This window comes from Megalops cyprinoides, chromosome 12 (genome assembly GCF_013368585.1).
Source record: "Megalops cyprinoides isolate fMegCyp1 chromosome 12, fMegCyp1.pri, whole genome shotgun sequence".
In the NCBI taxonomy this organism is placed as follows: Eukaryota; Metazoa; Chordata; class Actinopteri; order Elopiformes; family Megalopidae; genus Megalops; species Megalops cyprinoides.
In genome coordinates this window covers 2,149,814-2,162,176 of record NC_050594.1, presented here as the reverse complement: position 1 = coordinate 2,162,176, position 12,363 = coordinate 2,149,814, and the positions used below count along the sequence as shown (strand labels likewise).

Below are 12,363 nucleotides of genomic sequence, written 5' to 3'. Positions count from 1 at the left end.
AACAGCGGAGCACCTTTGAAAGGGGACCCTGCAGAGCCAAGCGTGAGTGACTTAAAGCCTAATTTGCATGGAGCTTTGCTGTAATCGCACTACGGAGCATTGAAATGGTACAGGCTGGGCTTGTGCGTGTGTGCCGGAGTGATTCAGTTTGCTATAAATATGTTTGCCCTTTCTGCTTGGCCAGCCAGAAGGATTAGCGGCTCTCCACTTCCCTCCCCCCAGAACAGGAGGGAGGGGAAAAAAAAGTTTGGTCAGTAGATTTTCATGGCATTCCCTTTCCAGCCAATGTGTGTGAGAGAGTGAGTAAGGGGCGGGGGGGGGAGAAAGAGAGAGAGAGAGAGAGAGAGAGAGAGAGGGAGAGGGAGAGAGATAAGGAGAGAGGAAAGGAGAGGGAGAAGTAGAAAGAGAGGGAGAGGGAGAGAGAGAGGGAGAGAGATAAGGAGAGAGGAAAGGAGAAGGAGAAGGGGAGAGAGAGAGAGAGAGGGAGAGAGGGAAAGAGAGAAGGAGAGAGATCCCGTAGCACAGACTTCTATCAGTCTGATCCTCTCCTTCCCCTCCCTCGTTCCCTGATGGAGAGAGCGCTCCACAGTTGTGGGCACTGCAAGGGCTTTTTAATCTGCTAACGAAGGATAGCGCCTGGCATCGCAGGGAAGCCGCGGCCTCGCGGGAAGCCCCCGCTCCGCCACGGGCCTTATCTGCAGCCTTAGACCCTGCTCACTTCTGCAAGGGACAATTATGCAAACTTTCACTTCATATCTTCTGTTTCCCCAACATCTCCAGCATATATCATGAGAAACAACACCCCCGTTTCCATCACAAGGTCTTTTTTTGCCAGTTATTACTCATTACTCCACTTTTGATTGTCATTATTTCAGAAAATACTGCCGCACTCAAAGCTAATTTAGTGATGTGGCAATGTTTGTTTGTACAGGGCAAAGGACCGGGTGCGTTTTCAGCTTATGGACGTTCGTCAGAGTAAAAGTTTAAAGAAACAGCAGCTGATTTTCTAGAATTTACTAGAATACGAGAATGGCTGACGACACTTAGAATTACAAAATACCACCATACATCTGTATAAAATGAGCAGAAATACAGACTGCTTCCCTTCGGTTTCCATGTGCCATTAGTTTTAGAGATTTCCTCACTAACAGCCATAAGTAGCACATCAAATCATCATCTATGTAGCTGTAAATAAACATGGCCCAAAAATACCTCCAGCCAACAAATTTACCTCAATTTGCTACTAGATTAAAAGTTAAAAGTGACATATCTACAGCCCAGTAAAATCATTTCTCAAATGCATTGTATAATAGCATTGTATAATCCTAAAATTACTTCATAACTTGATGACAGTAGGCTTTTTTAATGTTGTGATTTTCTTTTATGTTAAAATAAAGCAATGAGGAACCAGAGGTGTGTTATTCGGTTCATGAGTCCTGAACCTGAGATCTTCCAAATCCAAAGCTGGGTTTCCTGCCCATGTCAACCTCAGGTCGACTCATCCAAATACTGGCAATATTAACTATTCTTCCTCAGTGAACATTCAAGTCCAAGAAAGGCAGAATATTGTAAAAATCTCAATGTTCTTAACACAAGAGCAGTGCTCAGTCAGTTTGCCAACTTGTGACGTTCCCACTATTCGGAGACCTTAAGAAAGGTGAAAGATTTACAGTATAGTTGTACAGCTGTTGGAATGGCGACACCTGGATATATTTTCACCCATCAGCTGAGACTTAAAAAAAAAAACAAAAAACATAATAGAAAGTTTTTCAAGGTCCTAAGGACTAGCAGTAGACCAAACTGTGAACTATAAATTAAAAAAAAATGATTAAAGAGCAGTGCTACAGAGGCCCTGGCTCTGAACCGCACAGTGTTCCAGGCTGAATAAGTAATACTCAGCAGCCAGTTAGATGCAAGACACTGACCTGAGACCAGAGCTGCAGAATACAGGTTAGTGAGATGCTAAGCACAGCTATCATACTGATAGGAAGCACTGACAGGAAAGAACTGGAGCAACGGCAGGACTGAACTTTGCGATGGCCTGTTACAATATTAATAAGACACTACTGATACAGACACAGGACTGCTACAGATAATGTAATGATGATATGGCACAGCACTGAATATCCAGGCATTTTCTTTCCATTATGTGCCTGATGCACTTTCACATATGAACCACATTGCTGGCCTTCAGTCATTTACGATGAGAGACTCTTATCATTTATGTATGTCAATATGTGTAACCAGGGGATAAGGCAGAAAAAGGCATCAGACGTATCACGGGTGACTCCTGGGTGTCTCTTTGCACGCTGTATGCGAATATCTGCATGCGAATAAAGGGAGGGAAGTCCTCTTGCACTCGGCTGTGATCACATCAGGGGTCTGAGCCAAGAGCGGTCTGCGCTGGGCAGGTGACCCCCCTACCAGCCCCTCACAGTGCGAGGAGAGGGAAAACATGACACAGCACAGCGCAGCTGGGTCATGTATCGAAACAACAGAGGAATGACTCATCGATGTGCTGCAAATAAAAAAATACGCCTTGCAGCTGAAATCAGATGCCTTGGGATAAAAGTAACGAAGGAGACAGCAGTGATACGATGAAGATGTGGGGATCTGGGAAGAGGTACAGTGGAGAGTACTGGGAAGTACTGGGAAGATTGAGTCCTATACACACCTGTGATGCACCTGCGAGACGCATCACTTCCACTTCCTGCTTCTCACGCCAAAGATGGAGCGTCCTACAGAACGCTGACCCCGCTCTCTGGCCGAGAGGAATGGAACGACCTTTGGGTGGCAGGTGAGGGGCACACACCTTCACACGGGACAGGGAGCCGCCCCTCATTTCAAAGTCAAACCGCAAACGCGGGGGAGAGCGACCTCAAACCGCAGTGACGGGGCGGGGGGGGGACACGCTACAGGAAGCACACCTTAAGATTGCCGCCCCTGCCTTCAAAGGACACGCGGAGCCGGTCTGGAAAGCACGCAGCAGGAGCGATCACAAACGAGAACAGAAAGACCTGCTCTCCTACCGAGCCAATTCATTTCTCCTTATGAGACTATTTAAGTTGGAGGGTTTTCTTCTGGGAAGCTTGCAGCCAGAGGAGCCCTGTGCTATATTAATTTCATCCCTTTACCTTTCTCAACCCGAGGACCTCTGACCCGCCTTACCTGTATAAATAGAAAGAACTAATTTACCAGCGAGAAAGCGCTGAGGGGCAAACATGTCCTGGGTAATGAAGTGTTCAGCGTGTGCATGATTAACCAGCTGGTGGGGGTGGGGCAGAAACCAGAGGCCATGAAATAAGGGGGAAAATTGATTAGCAATTTTCATTTACACAGCTAAACAAAAGCTACTTTGCATATCAGGCTGGTAAGTTAGTGGCAGTCTCACGTCAACTTCAGCCAAAGCGCGGAGCCTTTTGTTTGGTGTCAGAGCCTTAGCGCTGATGATGCAGCGGTTCATGTCAACGGCCCAATTCTGAAAACTAAGAACAAAAGATGTCCTGGTTTCTTAAAAAAAAAAAAAAAAAAGCTGTGTTAGTACTAAGTTAAGAAGGCAAAGATGCTCAAGAGCAAATCATTTATGTATTTCTACAAAAATGTGTATGGGGGAGGGACTAATGTAAGCACACGTGAGAAAATGCATACAGTAACTGCCTCATGGATACAAACCATGCACATAGGCATTCACAAAAACAACATACAATTCAATCAAGTTCATTTGCATTACACAGGATTATTAGCTTAGGTAACTCCTCACTAACTGCACTAATTTCATTTCATGACAAACTCCACAATTAAAAAGGCACCCTGACTTTTGTCTTGAAATCCAGACATACTCGCACAGGTAAACCTAGGGATGGAAATCATTCAAGTAACTTTAAACTGTCTCAGAATAAGTAAATAAGTAAATAAATAAACAGCACACGCTTCATGCATCCTCAGATTGCTCCATTTGTTTTACACCATCCTCTTTTTTAACTCGTCTCTGGTTTATAGGTGCCCTTCTGAAACCACAGCTCTCTCCGGAAAGCCCGAGATCTTCAAAGGTCATCAGGCTTGTCACATTGTGACATGAAGTTGGATTTCGGTCTGTTCAGCTTCGCGCTCTTCCGAAGCAGCACTGTGATTAACTCCACTCCACTGTCTGAATAACACAGAGGCTTTGCACCATCGACCGCTAACCTTTACAGCTGCACAGAGATTGCAGATTGAGCAACTTATTTCACCATTATCACATTCTATGCATGGATACACCTTTGTCCGCTCTGCCTGGAAACCATCCTCTTCCACTGGTCCTGCTCTCAGTGCTGTTGTTCGTTCGACCCACCAACATACTCCCCACAAACACTGACACTGACTCTAGAATTGTTTATCACCCAGAATAAAATACACTATATGGACAAAAATATTTGGCCACACCTGTTTTTCAGGGTTTGGGCTAGGCCCCTTATCTCCAGTTAAGGGCAATCTTAATGCTTCAGCATACCAAGACATTTTGGACAATGCTATGCTTCCAACTTTGTGGCAACAGTTTGGGGAAGGCCCTTTTCTATTCCAACATGACTGTGCCCCAGTGCACAAAGCAAGGACTATAAAGACATGGTTTGATGAGTTCGGTCTGGAAGTACTTGACTGGCACGCACAGATCCCTGACCTCAACCCCATCGAGCACCTTTGGGATGAACTGGAGCGGAGATTGCGAGCCAAGCCTTCTTGTCCAACATTAGTGCTTGACCTCATAAATGCTCTACAGAATGAATGGGCACAAATTCCCACAGAAACACTCCAAAATCTTGTGGAAAGCCTTCCAAGAAGAGTGGAAGCTGTTATAGCTGCAAAAGGGGGACCAACTCCATATTAAAGTATATGTATTTGAATACAATGTCATTACAGTCCCTGTTGGTGTAATGGTCAAGTGTCTGAATACTTTTGTCCATATAGTGTATCTCTGCACCACTTCACATGAAAAAGGTTTACATTCAGGTAATACATTTGCACATAATGCTCTGAACACTGTATACACTGAATATGGAACAAAAATGTGATATTAATGGCTCCAGTGTTTTTTTTTTTAGCTGTACTCTAATCAGCATTACTGACTTAATGTGCACAATTCCCACAGTCCCTGTTACTGGCTCTCTCACATCCAAGTTTAATATTTACATCTAATTCACTTAACCAAATGGACATAAGTATGACTTAGATTATGTTTCGAACAGTTTGATAGAGAAAGCTTCTCTAATTTCATGCACAACCTTATCATAAATGATGTTTAGATCTTTGATGAATTTTAATTATTCAAACACCAAGAGTTATACAACTAGGAGAGTATTTCAAATTGTGATATTGCTGTATACTTTTTACTCACAGACCTAGACTAGACTGACAATGTGCTGTAAAAACCAGATCCCTTCACAAGTGTCCTCTTAAAACATGTGTACAGTGTATGAGTGTACAGTGTATAACTGTACTGTAAAAGTGCTGTTGTGTACTATGTGCTTTACATTTAATAATCACGATAAGCATAATTTGTATTGTATACGCACAGTAGAAAGACTGTTTCCAGACACACAGTATTCGCAGCAGCACATGGATCACCTTACTGCAGTGTTTCTCAATCCTACTCCTGGAGCCCCCCTGTCCTGCATATCTTCTATCTATCCTGGCTCCAAACACACCTGATTGAAATTAGTGGTCTTGCTCTTGATTATATCAGGTGTGCTCAGCTAATAAAAAGTGCCACTGATGAGTTCAGTCAGGTAGGCAGAGCAGGGAAAGATGGAAAACGCGCGGAGCAGGGGGGCCCCAGGAGCAGGACTGAGAATCAGTGCCCTAATGGATGCACCTTGCGTCTGCTGAGATTTTACCCACACCAGCTCTGGGGTATTTCTCGCATAACCAGGCTATTTTTGGAAACTTTCACAAATGTTTCTAATTTTTCTAGTCACATTTCTGCTCTAGTTGTTGTCCACAACCTCAAATCTGAACTGTATCTGACAGCCTTGGTATTGCTGCAAAGTTCCCAGTTCCCCCATGAGCAACAAACAGGAGCTGCCATATATCTACTTCCATATAATCAAACACACTGTATCCATTCGCCTGTTCGATGGGGTTACTCATTCAGAATATGGGAGCGCAAAATGTTTCACTCTTCTGGATTTTACCCCCGTGAGGGACATGTATGGACATACTACACTTGGAACTGTAAACAAATTATACATTTTCTTGACACACGTTGTGCCTGGATCATTCAAACTGAAAAGAAAAATCAAATGTTTATTATGGAGTCATGATCAATCAGTCTAACTGTATCCAAGTACACTACAGATGTTGACACAAGCCAAAGACAGACAACCAAAACATGCCCACGGAGAATGTTACAAAATGACAGGATCAGATAAGAACTTGACGTTTCTAAAGCCCTCAAGGGATAAAGGTTCTTGTCAACTTCTTTTCATGGGAATATGCTCTGTCTTTTAGCAGACAGGCACAAGACTGTGTGGAAGGTAAGGTGCCGTCTATGTGAAATCCAGGACTGGCATCAGGCCAACATCTCTAGGAACCTACAGAAGATCCAGGGAGCTTGACTGTTTTTCAGTTTCCTGGCTCTGCTTCCAGAGGAAGGACCAAGATTAACCAGATCAGAAATTCTACACTGCATATTTGCATTAGCTTCACTAATACTGCTAAGTGTTATACAGAGTATTGTGAAGTAAAACCTGCAAGCTGACATCAAAGACGGCTGCCAGTGTGCAGGGGTTGCCTTGACACATTTGAGATTGTGAGGTCCAGCTACCAGCTACACGACTCCATGAATCATTGGACGGAAAAAAAAACCCAAAACAAAACAAAAAAAGTGGGCAAACCCTCACCCCTCCCTCCCACCTGGGCTACCGCCTCTGCTGTATTCAGTGTCCACCCTCCCCGCATCCGAAAACCCCGCCACCAAATTAACACACATCATCTTACCTGCAGTGAATCCCTACCAGGTAGCCCCAGATTCCAATTAGGAAAAACAAAAGCATGGGCTACAGGAAGCTAATAGCTCTGGAGTTCAGACTGCACCAAACTTCTGAGCGACAAACTGTACACAACTCCAAATTTAATTTTCTGCAAGATTACACACAATAATTACTAGCTTTATAAAACCCATAACTAATGGCTTCCAATTAGAGGATCTATAAGTATCGATTTGTTAACAATTTGAAACTAGGTGTAACACTCTAGCTGGCGTGTGATGAAGGTGGGGGTTAGGAGAAGGGGCTGGGCTCAGGCTGATGTCGTTTTGATGTAGGGTGACTTTGTCATGTATCTTTTAGCCCTGGCCTGTGTTTAGTGCTAGCATGTGAGAGGATTGGTTTGGACAAGCCGTCTGCATGCAAGTATATTTCTCCTGCGGCGTCACAGGACTAATGCATATGAAGAGACTCAATCAGATCAGATAGTGGTCACTCTTACCATGAAAGGAAGCTCTCTCTTGACTCTGCTTAAATAAAGCTACAGACCAATGCATTTTCCCATTTGTCCCAACAGACATCAGCATTTGGAAAGCTTTTTAGAAGCCGACATCCTGTCACCCGCTGTAATTCATGCATCGTAAAATTAAAAGATTAACAGCACAGTAAACAAGCTAAAATGGCAGTGCTGGCACATGGGTTTAGGGGGTTAAAAGATATGATTTTTGGCACCAGAATGAAGAAGTTGTATTTTTCACATATCATACTGAAATCAGATTTATAGTTTACATCTCCGACATTGTTTACTTGTTAAATATTCACAGAGGGAGGGATCCTTCAGAAAGCAGCCTCTGCTAATAAAACATTTAAGATTCATTTCCTCTGGGAAGCAATAATTCAACCTTTGCTCTTGCATTTTTGAAAGTTACAGACAAGGTGTAGAGGATAATCTACGAGACAGGCTTCACGGAATATTTTCTGATTTGACAGTGAGTTACAAGAGCTTTGTAGAACACTTTTTTTTAACACAATACAACCTGAACATCTGTGAAAAGTACCGAACAAAGTAGAAAGTCGACAGCAAATAAATGTATATTATCATACTATCAAAAATGCTCATCTAGCCACTGAATCTAGTCCTTCCAGATGGATGATAAATTCCTCCACTTAACCACTTTTTAAATTACTTGGACAAAAAATTTAAGGTCACCACATTACTGAAAAAAATCCCAGGAAATGAGGCATAATCCAAAGGATTATATTTCTAAATACTTCTTTTCATGCCAATTAATTCATGCATATCTGGCTGAATCTATCCAAGTAATTTAGATCACCATCTTCATGGGAAATCAAAAGATTTAGATCCTACATTAATGCATAGGGTCTTCTCTCAACTATGGGATGAACTCCTGCTGAAAAAAATATACACACACTATAACATGCCCAAGATTATGTTGAAAGGGGTAAAAAAAAAACACCTAAACTTGATGGATACATTATGACAGTGGAATACTAATCACAAGATCAACTTTGCTCTAAGTCTACAGGATTTCAGAAGCCTTTCGCTCAGAAAAGTAAACCGTGGATTAGGGGTAAATAGAGGCTTAGGGGCGCAGAGAGGAACGCTGTACAAACACAGAACTTGAAACAATGTGAAAGATTCCAAACGGCTCTTCCCTCAATGCCCAGTGAACAAGATTTCTTTGCATGCTCATTTTGCATGCGACCGGTGAAGTAATTCCCATTAAAAATAATTTCATGTTTGGCTGGCCTGCCAGGGCCACTCATTTGTATTGTTTAAAGCAAGCCAGTGAACTCAGCAGTCCAGAGGAGCTGAATCCATGGCCACCCCTTTTAACGTCCGCTGGTACTGTAAAACAAAACACACCACTGGAATTCTTCCTTCTGAGATCATGCTAGAAAGATTATGGGGTATCTATCAAACACAGCGAAAGACATATTGAACAATGGTGTAAAAGTATAGGAAATATACTCAAATGACCACAGATAATACCACCCATACCCAATTACCCAATACCTATCCATAACAGGAGTGTATAGCATTTACTGTATCTTGGTCTGTCTGTCTGTCTCTTGGTCTGCCTGTCTGTCTGCATCAAAGGAACATGGTCAATGCCATCTTACCACTGTGTACCACGTGTCTGTGATGAGCATGTGGTACACAGGGACAGAATCGGCCACTTTGGCCAGTCTGAGGTTAAAACTGTCCCATGGTGTGATGATGTTGAATCCATGGCAGATGACCGCTGAATATTTTAATAACTGAGTGAGTGACCTCGATTGCCTGGCAAAAGCAACATCACATTGCTCTGGAGATTGTTTGATGCTCCAATAAACAGCAGTTAGCCTGAGACACTGAAATACACTATTTAGCGACAAAATTACCTGGTAGCTTTGTTTATGTGTTATGTACACCACATCAAAATGTAAAAAATATAGATTTTTTTTTTCATTATGGTATCAGATTTGTATCAAGGGGACATGTAGGGCAGTCCAAAAGCAAAGCTCCCCTGGCCTTCGGCATGCAGAGCTACAGCATATTAATCAAGCAGTCAGAGGACAGTGTTACAGCCTCACTTCAGATTGTCACCATCTTGACACAGATTCAGACATGAAAGCACAGGGAATCCGTCCAGAAACGTAGCATTCCATGACACCTTCACGAAAAGCAATTGGCGAAATTTTCCTATTCAGCACAGTAATACAGTAAACAGAATCCCTCTACGTGTAGCTCACACTGTGGTGACGTAAAGTATACTTCCATGCCATGGAAGATTGCAAAGGATGTAAATAACCCAGCTGCCTAATACGGTAGTAGCAGTGTGCATGCAACAGAAGAGAAATGAAACAAAGTTTGGCATCCTGGCTAGAAACATATGGCAAACTGCAATTATCCTAGTACCTGTCAAAAAGCATTAAGACAGGAAATGCTGTCGCAAGACTTAAGCGTACACCTGACAACACCTTTTCATTTGCTTGGCAGTTCAGTGCATGACGGCAGGTTTCATAGCCCTTCCTGTCACAACACTAAGCGCATGGTTACTTACACTGGTCCCTAGCTTCTTCCAAGAGTTTTGCTGCAGTTTCAAGGACAAACGCAAGCCGGCCGCTTGTCTTCCCCTCAGCACAGCGACACAACAAACGCAGCACTCTCCCTCTCCTCCTCCTTTCAGGGGCACAGTGCTTCTCACGCTGTCATTTAGCAGGACCAATCCTGGCCGTGTGAACGCTAACAGGAAGGCAGGGGAGAAAGAGGCTGCTACAGTAGCCTGACTGACCGGCTTGGTCCCCGCCTGTGCGCACCAGTGAGGTCCTATTGCAGCCCTGCAGAAAACACGGGCTTTACTGAAAACCGGCAGCATCACATTTCAGGGAAGCCAGCGCCGGAGCCGGTGCCATGGACAGGAGCCGGCTCGCACGAGCTGGGGGAGCCTCAGCTCTCTGCATCCGCGGTCCCTGAAGCATCGCTGTCTGATGTGAAAAATGCCCTCGCAGAATTCTGAAAGGGCTTCAATAAACAGACAGACATCTATTTAAAGGGGGGGGGGGGGGGGGGGCTCACAGTTACTGCCAGAGCAGCGCTGCTTTCTCTCTGATTTCCTCTCAAAAGCAGCTTCTCAGGTGCGGCCACAGTTTGTTCTCCTCACAGCAAACGCACGGTTTAACACGTGTGAAAAGGTACGTGCACACGGTGCTGAATCATAAAGCATTCCGGTACCGGATGACTGATGCAGCCTGTATTCCACATTTAAGCATACAAGTCTGATAGGTATAAAAGTAGGACAGACAAACAGACAGGACAGAGACCTGCTAGATAATTATTATTGCTGATGATAACAGGGCATATGCATTTTTACATCAGCTGCTTAACAGATGCCTATTGAGAGCAACTTTCAGAGTCTCACTAGTTACTCACTAGCTTGCATTTCAGCCATTTATACAGTTGGATATGTGCTGTACAGCAGTAGAATGACAATAACTGATATTTCAAAAAGTAGGACTACACTTTACAAATGGGAAGTGGGGAATTAATAACTTCCTGTAAATTTCAGATTTAGTGAAGGGCTTTTTAAATGGAGAAGTCAGTCTGTTTAAAACTGGAATACGGTATGGAACTATCATAAAAATGACAAAACACCCGATTGCAGGGCAGTACCTGTTAATGCCTCCTATGGCAGTAAATTACTTCTGCTAGGTACTTACTACCAAGAACACATCCCATAAAGATTTCAGCACAACTGCTTCACTTACGTTGTTCACTGGTTTGTTTTCTTGGTCATGCTATTGTGTTGGGAAGTGTAGTCATAACGTAACATTCTTACAGACTGGAAATAACATCGATAATATAGGAATGGTCTTTCTCACAAAATAAAGTCATATAGATTTGTTAACTCTCCTACATATATAACTTCATTTTCCACTTTACTACATAAGATGTGAGTGTGTTAAAACAGGACAGACACAGGGTACTCCGCTGAGTTTCCCAGCAGGCGCAGTGCTCCGCCAAGCGCAGCGCACCCAGCACGCTTCCGCAAAACTCCCGGCTTCTCGCAAATCACCACAGAAAAAAAACGAGTAAAATTGCCTTCCCCAGCCGAGCGGCTGCAAGTAAACGAATTCATTCCCACATCGTTATCCTACAATGCCCATTTCTCAATCTTAGCAAACACTTCAAGGACATGTAACACGCCGCTCACTCTTTTAGCCCGCACCTCAGTGCAACTTAAGAGAAGCGCCGCTGTGCGGTATTTGATTTCATGTATTACTGTTCACAAAAAGTCGCGGGTTACATTGTGGTAAAACGCATATTCCGCACATATGTGTGTGCGGACAGCAATTTTTCAGCAAGCGCGTGGCAGCCTACAATGCTCAGACTGAAAAGGCGCGATAATTGAATATTGGTCACTTTGAAAGCACGGCTTTGTTTTACATATACGCGCTATGAAATCATTGCTACAGTTTGAGAGGGAGTGTGATGAAGGGATCAAAAGCCTTGACAGAAAGTGTAAAACGTCAGAGACGTATGTGTGCTTTCGATATGAAGCTGCGGTTACCTTGCAAGTCAAACGTGTGGCCGGTTTCCAGGTGAAAGTGATGCTTAAAGGGGCAGAAGCACTTTGTCGCGACTGAGGGTCTACGACATGCGCGCGGCTTTAAACAGGGCGCTCTCATTTCACATACAGGGGCCAGTGAATATCCACGCCGATCAAAGAACGATTCCTTAATTTCACAACGGCAAATCTGGCGCCTGCATGGTTGTAGAAACCAGACTGTCGGGATGTGAGACGAATTAGTGCCGCATGAGAGCTGCAGAAGGTGAAACATTAACACAAGTTCTCTACATATCCCCATTCAGACAGTGCAACTGCCCGCACCCAAACCT

General features: G+C 43.7%; 1 protein-coding gene across 3 annotated transcripts in view; it reads right to left on the bottom strand.

Annotated features, from left to right (window-relative positions):
• Positions 1 to 12,096, bottom strand: part of esrrga (estrogen-related receptor gamma a) — a 167,908-nt gene extending 155,812 nt beyond the window's left edge. The window contains exon 1 of one of the 3 annotated variants that reach the window (XM_036541844.1): positions 12,035 to 12,096. The gene's annotated coding sequence lies outside the window, so the exon portion shown is untranslated. Of the gene's footprint in view, positions 1 to 10,027; positions 10,139 to 12,034 lie in introns of those variants that run through there. The other 2 variants (XM_036541838.1, XM_036541843.1) reach the window with 2 other exon arrangements.
• Positions 12,097 to 12,363: the final 267 nt, after the last annotated feature.